Source organism: Pleurodeles waltl, chromosome 6 (genome assembly GCF_031143425.1).
Source record: "Pleurodeles waltl isolate 20211129_DDA chromosome 6, aPleWal1.hap1.20221129, whole genome shotgun sequence".
NCBI lineage: Eukaryota > Metazoa > Chordata > Amphibia > Caudata > Salamandridae > Pleurodeles > Pleurodeles waltl.
In genome coordinates this window covers 610,793,407-610,806,686 of record NC_090445.1, presented here as the reverse complement: position 1 = coordinate 610,806,686, position 13,280 = coordinate 610,793,407, and the positions used below count along the sequence as shown (strand labels likewise).

Below are 13,280 nucleotides of genomic sequence, written 5' to 3'. Positions count from 1 at the left end.
CAAAATAGTCAAATTAATGTTAACTTGACAAATAGCAAACAGCAAATGTAGGTTTGGTGTGCAGAAGAAAACTTGGTGCAGTGAATGCATGTAAAATGGATCATTCACTAAGACTAGGAAGCATATCTCTTCAAATACGCTAAACACCACATCGCTAGAAATACGTTTTAATTTAACAAATCAGTGAATTCTGGGAATTGTAGTCGTATTTTTACTTCATTTGACCCAATTGGACAAACACACTTGGAAACAATGATTTGTTAAAGAAAATATCAGGGGAGAATTTTTATTGTTTGGTATTTATGGAGCGATTTGGAAACCAGAAATAGATAAATTATACAAAAAAGTGAAGAATTACACAGGCATGCAGATGTACTTTATCGAAAGAAAAAAAGAATGGAATGGAAATGCAGAGTTCACTGCACTGATAGCTGCAGATAATTGCCGCACTAGATGTACACTGAAATCTTAAATCACCCAATAGAAGTGATCTCTCGAAGGAGAGGCCAAAGATTGCATGGCCTATGAAAATACACTACTTTGTCCATATTCAATTTGATTGTCTCCAAATACAGGGGGCATAAAACCTGAATATTTGCAGCAACAATTAAGTTACCCACCATCCTCCAATTTGTACCTCAAATTTCGTGCTTCATATTTATTTCTGCAAAAGTAGAAGTCAACTCTGTCAGGAGAAGTGGGGCACAAGTGGAGAAGTGGGGCACAAGTAGAAAAGTGTGGCACAATGGTTAGAGTTGCAGACCTCTGATGCAGAGATCTGGCCCAGACCAGGGTTAAATTCCCACCTCGGTGGGTCTTGGGCTCAATTCCCTTGGACCAGATAATTCTTGCATCAGTGGCTAATCTAATTAATGGGTCTAACTCTGGGCAATAGCTTGCTTAATCTCCCCAACAGTGCTTGGATGCCTTGCTTCACCCTGGGGCTTTTCAGGAGTGGGCACCTGACAGAGAAAAGCCAAGAGGGGTTCCACAGCAGTATGTGTACAGTGCCTTGGGACCCTAACAGGTGAGTTATGCGCTATACAAGTGTGAAGTTTACAGTTTTTTTACAGGATTGTGGGATTATTCATAGAAATATAGACTGTAAGAACAAATAAAGAATGCTAATCCCACTTTCTTTGCCCATTTCCTGCCTTTTCATGTCACACGGACACTACATGTTCTTGGGCTTTACCGTTTCTTTCTCAGTAATACTGTTACAAGGGCCTTTAGATAGGTACTTCCTGTTAGAGGGTTTCAGTATGTAATGTTCACATGGTGTGAGAAAAAAAAAAGCTATAAAGTTATTGCGGAACTAGGCCTTTACTTTCCCACAAGCGGGCATCTAGTTTTGGAGTAGTCTTGCAGTTACCATTCTGCCCTGCAAACAGTTTCGATCAGTAATACTCATCAGTACACGCCCAGGTGTGCACCCCTTCAGCCATCAATCCTCGTGTACTATTGAAGAAGCCAGTCACACCTTAGTAATTCGTATGGCATGTTCAAATTTGCCACGTATCACTTTGTGAACCCTCCAGGGGCGAAAGGGCGTCTCTAGTGACTAAATTCTGACTGGAAGCAGACAAAACATACACTATCGGGTAGTCCTGCCCCCTGGCTGTTCTTCTGTTGTCCACAGTTCTACTACATTTTTGGCATGAAGATAGAAGCATTTTATCATCTAAAGACAGGCCAATCATTCCATGTTCACCTTTCAGTCTTTTATTCACAGTAATATTACTCCCTAGGCAAAAAGGCTGAAGATTAACCTCCAAAAAGCCTCCATCTGTCTGCCCCTCCGTCCCTCCGTTCTGTCTGCCTCCATCCGTCTGTCTATCCATAGCTATCTACAAAAGTCTGTTTTCATGCTGTCTGACTGATGCTGTGCAGGACTAATGGGGTGTGTGCATGTGCTTTGTGGGAAGCTCAATATCTGTTAATCTGTGTATTTGAAAGACTTCTTGTCAGGTGACGTGTATGTTGGTCTTTTTTGCGTTCCTTAGTACATTCACCATACACAAGTCAAAACTTGTGCTTTTGTTAATCCTTGTTTAAGTTTGCCTTAAATGATTTTGCCTCGAATATGAAAAGTGGTGCAATTGCCATGCACAATGATGCCATTAATGATGATATTTCAGATGTCACCATTGATGTTAGGACTGATATAAAAAAACGTGCCATGACTGATGTAATGTGGGTGGTCATAAGCAGTGCATGGCAAATCTGCAAGTTATAGTTACATCAGTTAACTATAATTGGTGAATTTCAGTGTTTTATGAGTTTCAAATTTTAACTGATTCACCTAACTATAATATCACTTTAGCCTTTGATTTTCTTCAGTGAATTTCTAAGGTGTATTTTATTGTAAAGTAAGGTATTACCGTGCCTAACTATAATGTCACTTTGGCCTTTAATTGTTTCTGTGAATTTCTAAGGTTTTTTTTAATGTAAAGTAACATTTTCTTACTATACCTATCACTCCCAATCCCATGCAGAGCACGGCCTTTAGAGGGTGTGGGTGCAGCACTTGGCTTGTGGCCAGACCTTGTGCCCAACCCCCCGTAGACGGCCATTCCTTATTGCTGGTCCACACCCACAGCCATGCAATTTCAAAGAACACCCACCCATTTATATATCTTGAACACATATATTGATACAATGGTAATCCTTCAGTAATTTTGTGGTAATTTTGTCCTACTCACACACATTTGTGTAGGGGGCATGGTGCTGAGTATAGAGAGTCCAGGGCAGTGCAAACATATTTTTAGCATTATGACCCAAATGGGGTCCCTCCAAGACGCCCCAAGCAAGGACCAAGGGTTGTGTTATGTTACTTTATTTTATTTTTCAGGACTTGTGAATAGAGTCTCTGAGTTCTAAAATGGTGGTGGTAATACTTCTCTTCATGTCGCAGCCAGCCACTCAGAGTGCTCGGAGTCACAGGGCTGGTCTCAGTCCTGCAGAAGTAGCCAATCAGCATGCACATTTTCTGGGCAAAGATCCAGCGTCCTACCAAATCTGGTGTAATTTTGTTGAGCCTTTTTGGCTGTAGTGTTGTCTAAGGTTCCTGCGGGAAACTGTACAGGGGGAAACATTTTGGAAAACCTCTTTTTCTCTGCCCCCGCTGGATGGATCCCTCCAAAGCTCTCCCAAAAGGAGCTGAGTGTTAGATGATTCTTTTTTTACAAGAGTAGTCAAACAACATGATAGTTATTAGCAAAGAAAACCCTTCTCCAGTGGAAATTGGACCTGACTATAACTATGCAGGGGTGACCACCATATATATCTGGTTGTATGTATGTATGTATATATATATATATATATATATATATATATATATATATATATTTATGCTTCCACAATGCGGTCAAGTAAAGTGATGTGCTCAACAACTGGTGCTCGTGGACCGAACCCCTCATGGAATTTATAATCCAAAAACAATTTGCACCGCACTCCATGAACTCTTACGATTTTTTATTTATTCAACACATTGCAACTGCACCAACGCATTTCGACCAGAAAGGTATTATTCACAGTTTAGGGCTAATGGAGGGGTTTCTGAGGGACCACTCATGGGCAAGAAATTGCCCAAAATGTTTTTGGGGCTCACAAGGATCTGCAGATCCTCCTTGGGCTCAGCACTGCCTCCCCCCCCCATATGAATCCACTATATATCCACCAGCCAAGACCCCAATTAAACAAAATACACCCACTCGCACATATCCATTCACACTCATACTCCTACTCACAGACCCACAACCCACCACCACACCAAGTCACAGACCTACACAGTCACTCACATTCCTATTCAAACACCCTTTCAAACACCCTCTTTCACACCAACACAGCCACTCACACACCCACTCACACATCCATCTGGCGACTCACACACCCACTCACAAGCCCATACAGCCTCTCACACACACTCACACACCTACTCATACAATTACACACCCACTTACACACCTACACAACCACACACACCCAGTCACACACCCATAGAGGCACCTACAGACCCACAACATGGGGTTGGCTCAATGCCAGGCTCTGAGGACAACTCCCTGCTGTGCATGCCAAAGGCCATGCACAGCAGCGGTTGGGGAACTGTACGGTAATTAAATATTACTTTACGTTAAAAAAGCCCTAGAAATTCACTGAAAAAACTAATGTTACTGTGACGTTATAGTTAGGAAATTGAATTTAGAAAAAACATTAATAATTCACAAAACCATAGAAATTCAGCAGTTATACTTATACTTAACTCAAGAAACTATAACTCATGGCCTTAGATAACTATACCTTGCACCCTTGCCATGCACTGCTAATTGCCTCACATATTACATCACTCATGACAACTTCTATCAGATCATTGATAATATCAATGCAGCATTTGCAGTGAAATTATTGATGAGAAAACTGTGTATGGTTGGTGCATGATTTGTTTGTAGTCTACAAGGAGTAGATAAAAAAAGTCACACTTTGAAACTACAGTTGTGTCTATGAAGAGTTTATTTTTAATCCAGCCATTACATTATTGACTTTTTGGAACAGAAATAAATTTGGCCATTTCAGTCAGAGCGGGCATTACAGTGCTATATGTACCCTCTTTTGGTTGGAAGTCGGGCCAATGTACTGTGTATTCTAAAGGTCTACGTTTGTTCTGTACAAATGGTATGGGTCAAAATGTCTTCTTAGCCTGTACTAATTTACCATTTTGTTTTTTAAGAGCTTCCTTGATTTACAATAGCCATTACAGTATTTTAAATATTTTTGTGGAATACGCCAATAGTGTAAATGCAGGGGTATTTGTAATCCAACAATGAAGGCTCTCACTATGTGTCTGCACCTCATATAGGATTGTTTCAGTTGGTGCTCTTCAAGCTGCTAACTTCTGTCACCTCTTAAAAATAGGAAAATATATGCATAGCATGCAAATTGAATCCTTTATAATTTCAATACAGTAGGCTGAGTAGACGGTTTGATGGGAGAGCATGTGAAGATGAATTGAAGCTACCTGGATAGGTGTGTGGAAAGATGGATGGACGGACGGATGCAAAGCTGGCTGGGAGAGCATCTGAGGATGGCTGGATTCTCTGGTATTTCACCAGTGGGAATGGATACATAGATGGATGGGAGGGTGGATGAGTTACAGGAGAGTGTGTCCAGAAGGATGGGTGGATGTATATATGAAGGAACGGATGAATGCTGGGTGATTGATACATGGGCTGAACCCCTTCATGCTGACTGGACTCGCTTGCTACGTAAAAATCATCCCCAACTTTTACATCCCACCACTTTGAAATGTCACCAGCTGCCTTGTGTAAGAGCCACGATCCTGCCAGTCACCTTGCCCTCTAAAGGACTTTTTCTTTTTCTTTATCTGAGTTGTGTAATGATGTATGGCACACAATTTTTCTGTGAAGCCCAGACAATCAGAATGGATTCAACAGTGAATCATGAGAAAAAAGCTCCCTCAGCCAGTGTGTGCCCTTTTTTCTCATCACTTTTGTGAAACCTCTGCGGATTAGCAAAACTGTGGGTGATCCATGAATTAAGGGTCATGAGATCTCCGATATGTAACGTTTTCATGCCCAAGTGGAGCACCTTTTTACACACTAATTTCTCAAAAAACTGCTGAATGGATTCTCACCAAACCAACAAAAGCACAATATCTGAGTAAAGTTCCACTTTCATGCCATATCTGGTGTAATTCTGTTCAGCCTTTTTTCTGTATTGAAGAGCAAAGTATCCAGTGGTAATTAAAATTGGAAATGGCCCTTTGTGAACCCCTTCCCTTTTTCTAGGCCCCATTTGAGGGATCTGTCCAAAAGTTACCATTAGGTACCCAAAATGGATGTACATTTTGTTTGGAAAGTTTCATGCAAATTCTCTGAATGACACCAAAGTTCTAAGGGAAACAAAAATACCTTTCGAATGGGAACTCCGAGCACTGACACTATTGCAGCTGGTGTTAAGATATCCATATATTTTTGTATAATCTGCAATCACAGTCCTTGTGAGTTCCTTCCCCATGTATTCTGACAGAGTTTCTGTTTGGTACGAGCACAGGGATTCCATCTCAGAAATCAACACTGATGTGTTTAGAATTGCATTCCCCACAGAACGGCATACACACAAATACATACACAATATCTGAGAGGTTGGAATCAACATATTCAATTTACGTACTGTTTCTTAATGAAAGGTGAATTTTCAGCGCACGTAGCTTACGGCGGGGAAAATGTTACTTAACACAAAAATGGCCACTACATGTTAAGGTTTATTCTGGGGCTAACATCAAACACCCCGCTATTTGATGCCAACAATTTCACACACCACCAGCGAAATCGTTCCTTTGAACCATCCCAAAGCTTGCATGGTTTTCTGTTTTTTGGATCAAATTAAAATTACTCTATGTATATGAATTCCATCCTATGTGACGTACAGCATGAATATGTGCTGTACAACATAAATCATACATCAGTATCTATAAAAAAATGGTGATGCTTTGTTTTTAAAAAACAAGCGTGGAAAAACTATCTCAAGTGGACTCTCCAGGAGAGCTCCCAAGTGGATGTTCTGCTTCCTAGACTCCTGCCCCTTTTGGGTTGACCACATTGTGTAGATTGACCACAAACCTATAGGGGTGTGGTTATTTGTTATTTCTGTTCTGAGGCCATCGAGGATTGGTACACTAGGAACATTTGTCCATGACTTGGAGACTGGAGGGGACAGAAAACCATATTAAGAGTTCAGGATGCTTTAAACTCCATGGTGGATATAGTGCTCTGAATCATCAACATATTTCAAATAGCGCTAAGTACACATGGGTAGGATCCAAATGGCCATTTTCAGTTTCAAAATAGGTTACCAGTCAGCACAGTGCGAAAACATTAGAAATTTGCTTAATTACTACCTATGTTAGAAAAATAGCAGGAATACTTGGAGGTTTAGGTTCTGAAACACATTCAATGTGGGTGAGGTCAACATGTTCCATTTTAGGTACAGACCTGGATACAATAAAATCCAAAATACCATACAAGCTTTATCGAGGTTACTCTAAATCATACTGGCGAAAAAGGAACAAAACCCTGATTTTCCTGCATCAACAAATTGGTAAAATAGTTTAGATTTCAGAGGCATGAACGGAAGGAAAGATTAGGGATTTCTCATACGAAATTATTTTTTTTATTTAAAAAAAAGTAAAAGTGAAATTGAAAATATAAAACAGTTTCTGCCTTACCCACTGGTTAAAGAGATTTCGTTTTATAGATTGGATGAATATGCAGGGTAATTATTCTCTCAAAGAATGTTTGCAAATCACACAAGTAAATAGCAATTGTATAGTACTTCTGGGCTGATTCATTTTTCAAGTATATCAGATTTTCATATCCTGGTAGTTGTCCAGGACAGTGGCTTGCCTTACTTACTTGTTGGATGACTCTAAGATACATTTTGGGTGCCTGGAGTGGTTGTCACACAATGCGCTATCGTGGCAGAGATAAGGTGTTTGTGTGGCTAACTGGACAAGGATTTATGTTTTGCGGGTTTCCAAAGGAAAACATTTGCAAATCGCGCACACTCAAAAACAAGGAATGATGGGCCAGATGTACTAACATTCTGGTCGAAAAAAGTGGTTGCAAATTGCACTACAACCCGTAAGGTTGGCTCTATTGACAGTGATCGTGGCCTGCCAGGCAGAACAGACAACCATGCCTGTCACTGCATTTAATTATTATTATTTTTTTTTCAAAGCAGTCTGATTTCCCTAAAAAAAGTGGAACTGCTTTAAAAAAAACACATTTCCCATGCTAAAAAAAACGTCAGTGAGTGTTGCCAGTGGTCCTCCTGGCCACTGCTGGCTTCCCCAGAGGTGCCACTATATTTCTCAAAGGGAAGTGATGCAGAGGTGCCCCTTCCCCTCTACGAATCTGCTAGCATCCCAGCTTTGGAGTCAGTAACTGGTCAATGGTTTGCAACTGGATTTGCAGTTGTAAACCTCTATCACAAACCATTGGTACATATGTGACCAATTTACAATTTGTAAGTAATGCCCGAAAACTGCCTCTTCCAAATTGAAACTTGGTAGTAATTTCTAAACCCATTTTGATATATGGAAAAACTTTTGCGAATTGCAAAATAGGTTTTGTACATATGTAAAAGGGTGTTGCTGTCACAAATCTTGCATTTTTCACAGAGTCTAAGACAAGGCAAGGCTGGCCTTACTGGGCACCGGGTGTTTCTCCAGGAGGCTGGAAAGGTGGGGTGGGCGGTTTTGCAACAGTGCAGCAGTTTTAAAAGTACTGCAGTGTTCTTGTATATTCAACAGTTTTCAGGCAACAATAAAAGTGCTGAGATAACTCTGGTGACTAATGTACCCATTGGAGAGAGATTGGAGTTTTGTCTAGTGGCAGTTTTGGCTCATCTAAGGTAGCACAGATGGTTAATATGGCTGCTGCAAAGAAGTACACTATGCAGAGCGCAAACAGTATTTTGTGTGCAATGCTCAGTGGGATACTGCTTTTGTCACATATATCCTTTTGTTACTGTGCAGGTCATAAGTTACAATCATAATCTAGCACGGTGAGCTATGAACTGCCATCAAAGAGCTGAATGCAAAATGCATGGTACAGGTTAGAAAGTTGTGTTTTTTCCTAGTCTTTAGTTATCCTCATTTTGCTAAAAAGGGCTTGTTTGGGTAACAATAAATTGTTATTAGTAAAGTCAACCCTAAGTACTGTGTTACACTCTGAATCCTGAGTTTATGTTTTCCCAGACCAAGCACTCTTAAAAACACGCCTACCATTAAGGATGACATATGAATCCTACACCTTGTAGTTCCCTTTGTCTTATGTACCATTTTCTATACACTGATTTACACATATATGATTCATTGTCTCTGCATATGTGTGTGATGTAAAGTGCTCCAACTACCTACGCTGGTAAGAGAGGCGCTATTAAACAAATGAAATACATGTGAGAGAATGGCTATGGAGACATGAGAGGCACTGTTAGAGGGTGATGGTGAGGGAATCATTAAAGAGCCCCAATAAAGATTGTTATATCCTGGTGCACAGTAAGGTCATCAAAAACTATGCTTTAAAAACTCATTCAATTGAATATATCATTAAAAGTGTGTTGTAGAATGCACCGTTTTTGCCATTTTCCCAAATTATCTTGAGGGGAAGAACCCCTGATAATAGTGGCCAGAATCGCTCACAATGTACCCTATGGGGGCTGGTCTGACAAGATTTGCCAGGGCTGCTTTGGGTTCCCAGTCCAGCTCTGGACTTAGAATTTGCAAAAACAAAAAAAAACTTTTTTACATCTTGCATGTGAAATGTGCACTGGGATGCTACACATTTGCAGCTCGTATGAAACACTAATTATCTGAGGGACATGTAAGAAGGACTGAACAAGGCAAACTATGTAGATTAAGGGAGCTTCCTTACTCAAGTGTCAGAGAAGTTAATTGTTGGCTTTGAATGTTTCCAGTGCAGATGGTACCGAAAGTTCACGCTTGTCACCCTTGTCACAGAGTGGACAGAGCAGAAGTGTGGCTGAGAGACTAATAAGCCATTAAGCTCTGGAAGACCCTCAGGCATGGTCTCCACGGAAGACACTCTGATCTGTAACCTTTTCTCCTGGCCCTTTGACCGCAAAGGTCCTTGTTTCTCTTCGCTAGTCTTCCACTTAGTCAGACACAATATGGGCCATGCCGTGAAACAGTGCATGTGGCCTGGTGTATTTTTTTAAGCAGCCGTGCAAGTCCACACATTACAAAATAAATATATGCACAAATTCCCTCAAGACCGCAGGCTTCTGGAGGCTGCAGGGGAGAAATAATTTCTAAGGCTAAGTGGAGACATCCAAGTCTCCAAGACTTCACGTGCACGGTTCTTCCTACTGCTGTGTGGACACAGTATTGAGTAAAATCTCCAAACTCGAATTCACCTTGTGAGCTCTTGTCAGGTGGGAAAGGCTCCTTGGCTAGACATTGACTCACCCACTAGCAGTCTTTCGTAGGAAGCGCAGTATTTAGCAATACAATCTGCCTTAGCTGGCAAGCCACGCTTTCGATTTGTTTGCCCATTTACCTCTGAGATGGGTCAACATTATTATTCTATAATGTGCTTTATGTACAGTTCAGTGTTTGAGACCTCTGCTGAAACTCCAGTTCAAGATGTGGATGCACGCTAATAATGCAAGGGATGGTGGCTTTCTTTATTTGGACAGATGCCTGCGGCAAAATGAACCAATATCTGCTCATTGGAGACTGGTCCAACAGAGAAGCCTAAAGGCACACGGTTCTTTGGCCTTGTGCCAACCCAAAGAACCGTCCAGGCCTCCACATTCCTAGCACACGTATTATGCAGCCCACATCAAAGGCGGCGTGCTTGTCATCGCAGTCCGCCGGCATGCCAGGAGGAAGCATTGAAAGAGAGGTAAACACAGCTTCCTCAGTACTATTTCATCCGGTATGGACAAAACCACCAGTATTTAACCACACAACAGAGCTGCACGTGCTCTTGGAGTAAGATCCTTCGCGCACACGTGGAGTGTATGTGCTGGATCACACTACACCAGACCGCACCTCTTTGGTTAGTAGAGCACACATAAGCCACACATTTAGATGGTCAAATCCAAATGATTTTGTGTGTTTGTAGGTGAGTGGGTCATCATGAAGCCTTATCTTGTGTCAGCATTTCCAAGCAATGATGCTGCAGTGTGCTCAGTTCTACGTGTGGATTATTAGGTTTGCCTAATCACAGTCTTTAAAGGACAGAAATCCCAAAGGGCCACTTGCAAGGCCTTGCAAACATACTTATCCCCTGACTCCGTCTTTCATCTTTCAGGAAAAATACAATAAACATAAAATCCTTTGGTTATCAGTGATGTAATGTGATGTGTTAAAGTAGCTCTACATAAGGAAGGACCAGTCCGAAGAGTAATATTAGCCACAGCAGGGAGCAAAACATAAATGCAACAGTGAGAGCTGGCACAAGGGAATTCCCATTTTTGCAAAGCCTAGCAACAGCAGAGCCAGAATCAACCAGCCACTCTTCAGACCAGAAGAATATACTCAACATTCTCATGACTTTGTCTTCGGAAACTTATGCCATTTATGAGTACACTAATACATATAGCAGACAAGGCCTAAACGTCAGTAGTACTAGTGACAGCCCATTGGTTGGCCATCAGTGCGCTGCGTGGGATAAACCCCACCCTCTATGGATTGAAGCAGATAACCCTGATCTGATTAGAGGTTCAATGGCGGCACTGTTTATTTCGGCCAATAAAAGCTAAACGAGGAAACATTCTTGCTCCTAGAGATAATGAAGCAGGCTAAAGTTGTGAATGTTACATCAGCAACGTTTACTCTATATATTTATTCTATATATTTATGATTTTTTAATGCACAAAAAAATAATGTGTACTCTCAAACAGGCATTTCTGCAGAAGGAAAAGAAGGGGTTTTTAATTACCCATGTGTGAAGACAGAACAAACAAACCACCCCTTTCCTTCACCTCCACCATTTTGGGGGTATTTTCCTTTGTATTCCCACCTTGGATAGTAATTTACTCCAGTACTGATGAGCTTCGTACATTTGTGACTGCAACCGTGGTGAGAGGTTACTTTACAAATGCGAGTGAACATCCACAAAGTAGCAAGTTTGGGTTTTTCCATACATTTTCACTCCGTTCTCACATATGAATGCCCACTTCTAAGCCCTGTGAAGAGATGTGTTTGCATGTACATCACATTATAGTGCAATATTTTTACCTTTGAGTAAATCCATTTACAGGAGAAAATTCATTTTTGTGATCACAAAACTTGAATTTGCCTTCTTTACAAGGGTCCCACATCTGTGTTCAACTATGGCCCTTAAGTGATTTTGAGAATCCAGCCTTGTGTCTTAACTGAACGTGAAAAGCATAGCCTCCCCGCAGGAATCGTGGAAACTGAAACAGTAATCGAATTACAGAAAAAGCTGAGAATCTGGGCCAGACCAAAGACAGGAGTAGTAAAGGTTATGTCAGTGAATGCTGTAGCCCAGCTATGCATTACAGTCAGAAAATGGGAACATGTCAAGCTGCTTGGCGTGGTAGACTTTTTCATCAGCTATCTTCTTGCTCGTTGTGAGTCTATAATGAGACCTAGGTGACCATCAAACATTAGAAACCTGTCTGCCATCCTTTCAGCCATAGTTAGTCTCAAGGTATTTGCGGTGAGTCTTCCACGTGGTGCATCTCACTGGACATGCTGGAGATGAAAGCGAGAGTGCTACAATAGACTACCTATGGAAGCAGGTCTGCCCGGAGCTCCCCTACAAGAGGTCTCCATCGTCACCTGCATGCCACCAGAGCACATGTGATGACAGTTTAACAGTGGCTTTTAAAACCTTAAAAATGCGGGCAGGCCGGGACACAGGTTAATTTAAACAGAAAGAAGAAAAACCTGGCTGTCAACGGTTGCAGCGAGATCATGCGCCCAAGGCTGCTCCTTCAGCCAATCCACAAGAATCAGGTTTGCCGGACAGACTACAAAGCGAGTTCTATAATAAATTCGTCAGTTCCATGGGCTCATTTTTGATTGTGACACCTGATGGGTTGACCAGATTCCATGGGAGCTGGCTGCGTTCAGTACTACGCGTGGGCAAAACTGGTCAATGAGGAGAAACAGCAGGTTAGTATGACTGTAAAACCCAGCTAAGGAAAACCTAACATTTTTTTCATTTATAAGTAGTCTCAATGCGCCGCATTTTAGGAAACTTAAATATACACATTTTTGCAATTCTTTTTTTCTCAGGAAAAGTGGGAGACTCAGCGAGGATGGTAAATGGGAAGTTTAGTAACTCGGCGACTAAAACGGGTGTGGAATACAGAGAAGAAAGAGTGAAGAGGAACTGAAAGAGGAGTACGAAGGGATGAAGATGAAACAAACAAGGTAAGGGAGGTGGGGAGAAGAGGAGTAAAATTATAGTGAAAAAAAGAACAGAGAGAAACATTGAGAAAGATGGACAGTGAAAATATGGAAAAGGAGGACAAAAGAAAAAGATTCGGGAAGATGGTGATTGAGAAAAGAAAGAAAAGCAATAGGGAAGGACAACATTTATTTGAAGAGCATATTCAAACTGCACATGGATGTCGTCACACTTAATGCTGCTGAATGATCATTGGACAGCAGCATCTGAGAGAAAGGGGATATATCCATGCAAAGGTTTAGAAATGCTCTGGTGAGAGAGAAGGATAGCAAGAAAATAAAAAAACGAGAACCA

General features: G+C 41.3%; 1 protein-coding gene across 2 annotated transcripts in view; it reads right to left on the bottom strand.

Moving 5' to 3' along the window:
• The window catches only part of PKP1 (plakophilin 1), a 160,526-nt gene that overhangs the window by 101,080 nt on the left and 46,166 nt on the right, over positions 1–13,280 (bottom strand). The window lies entirely within an intron of this gene.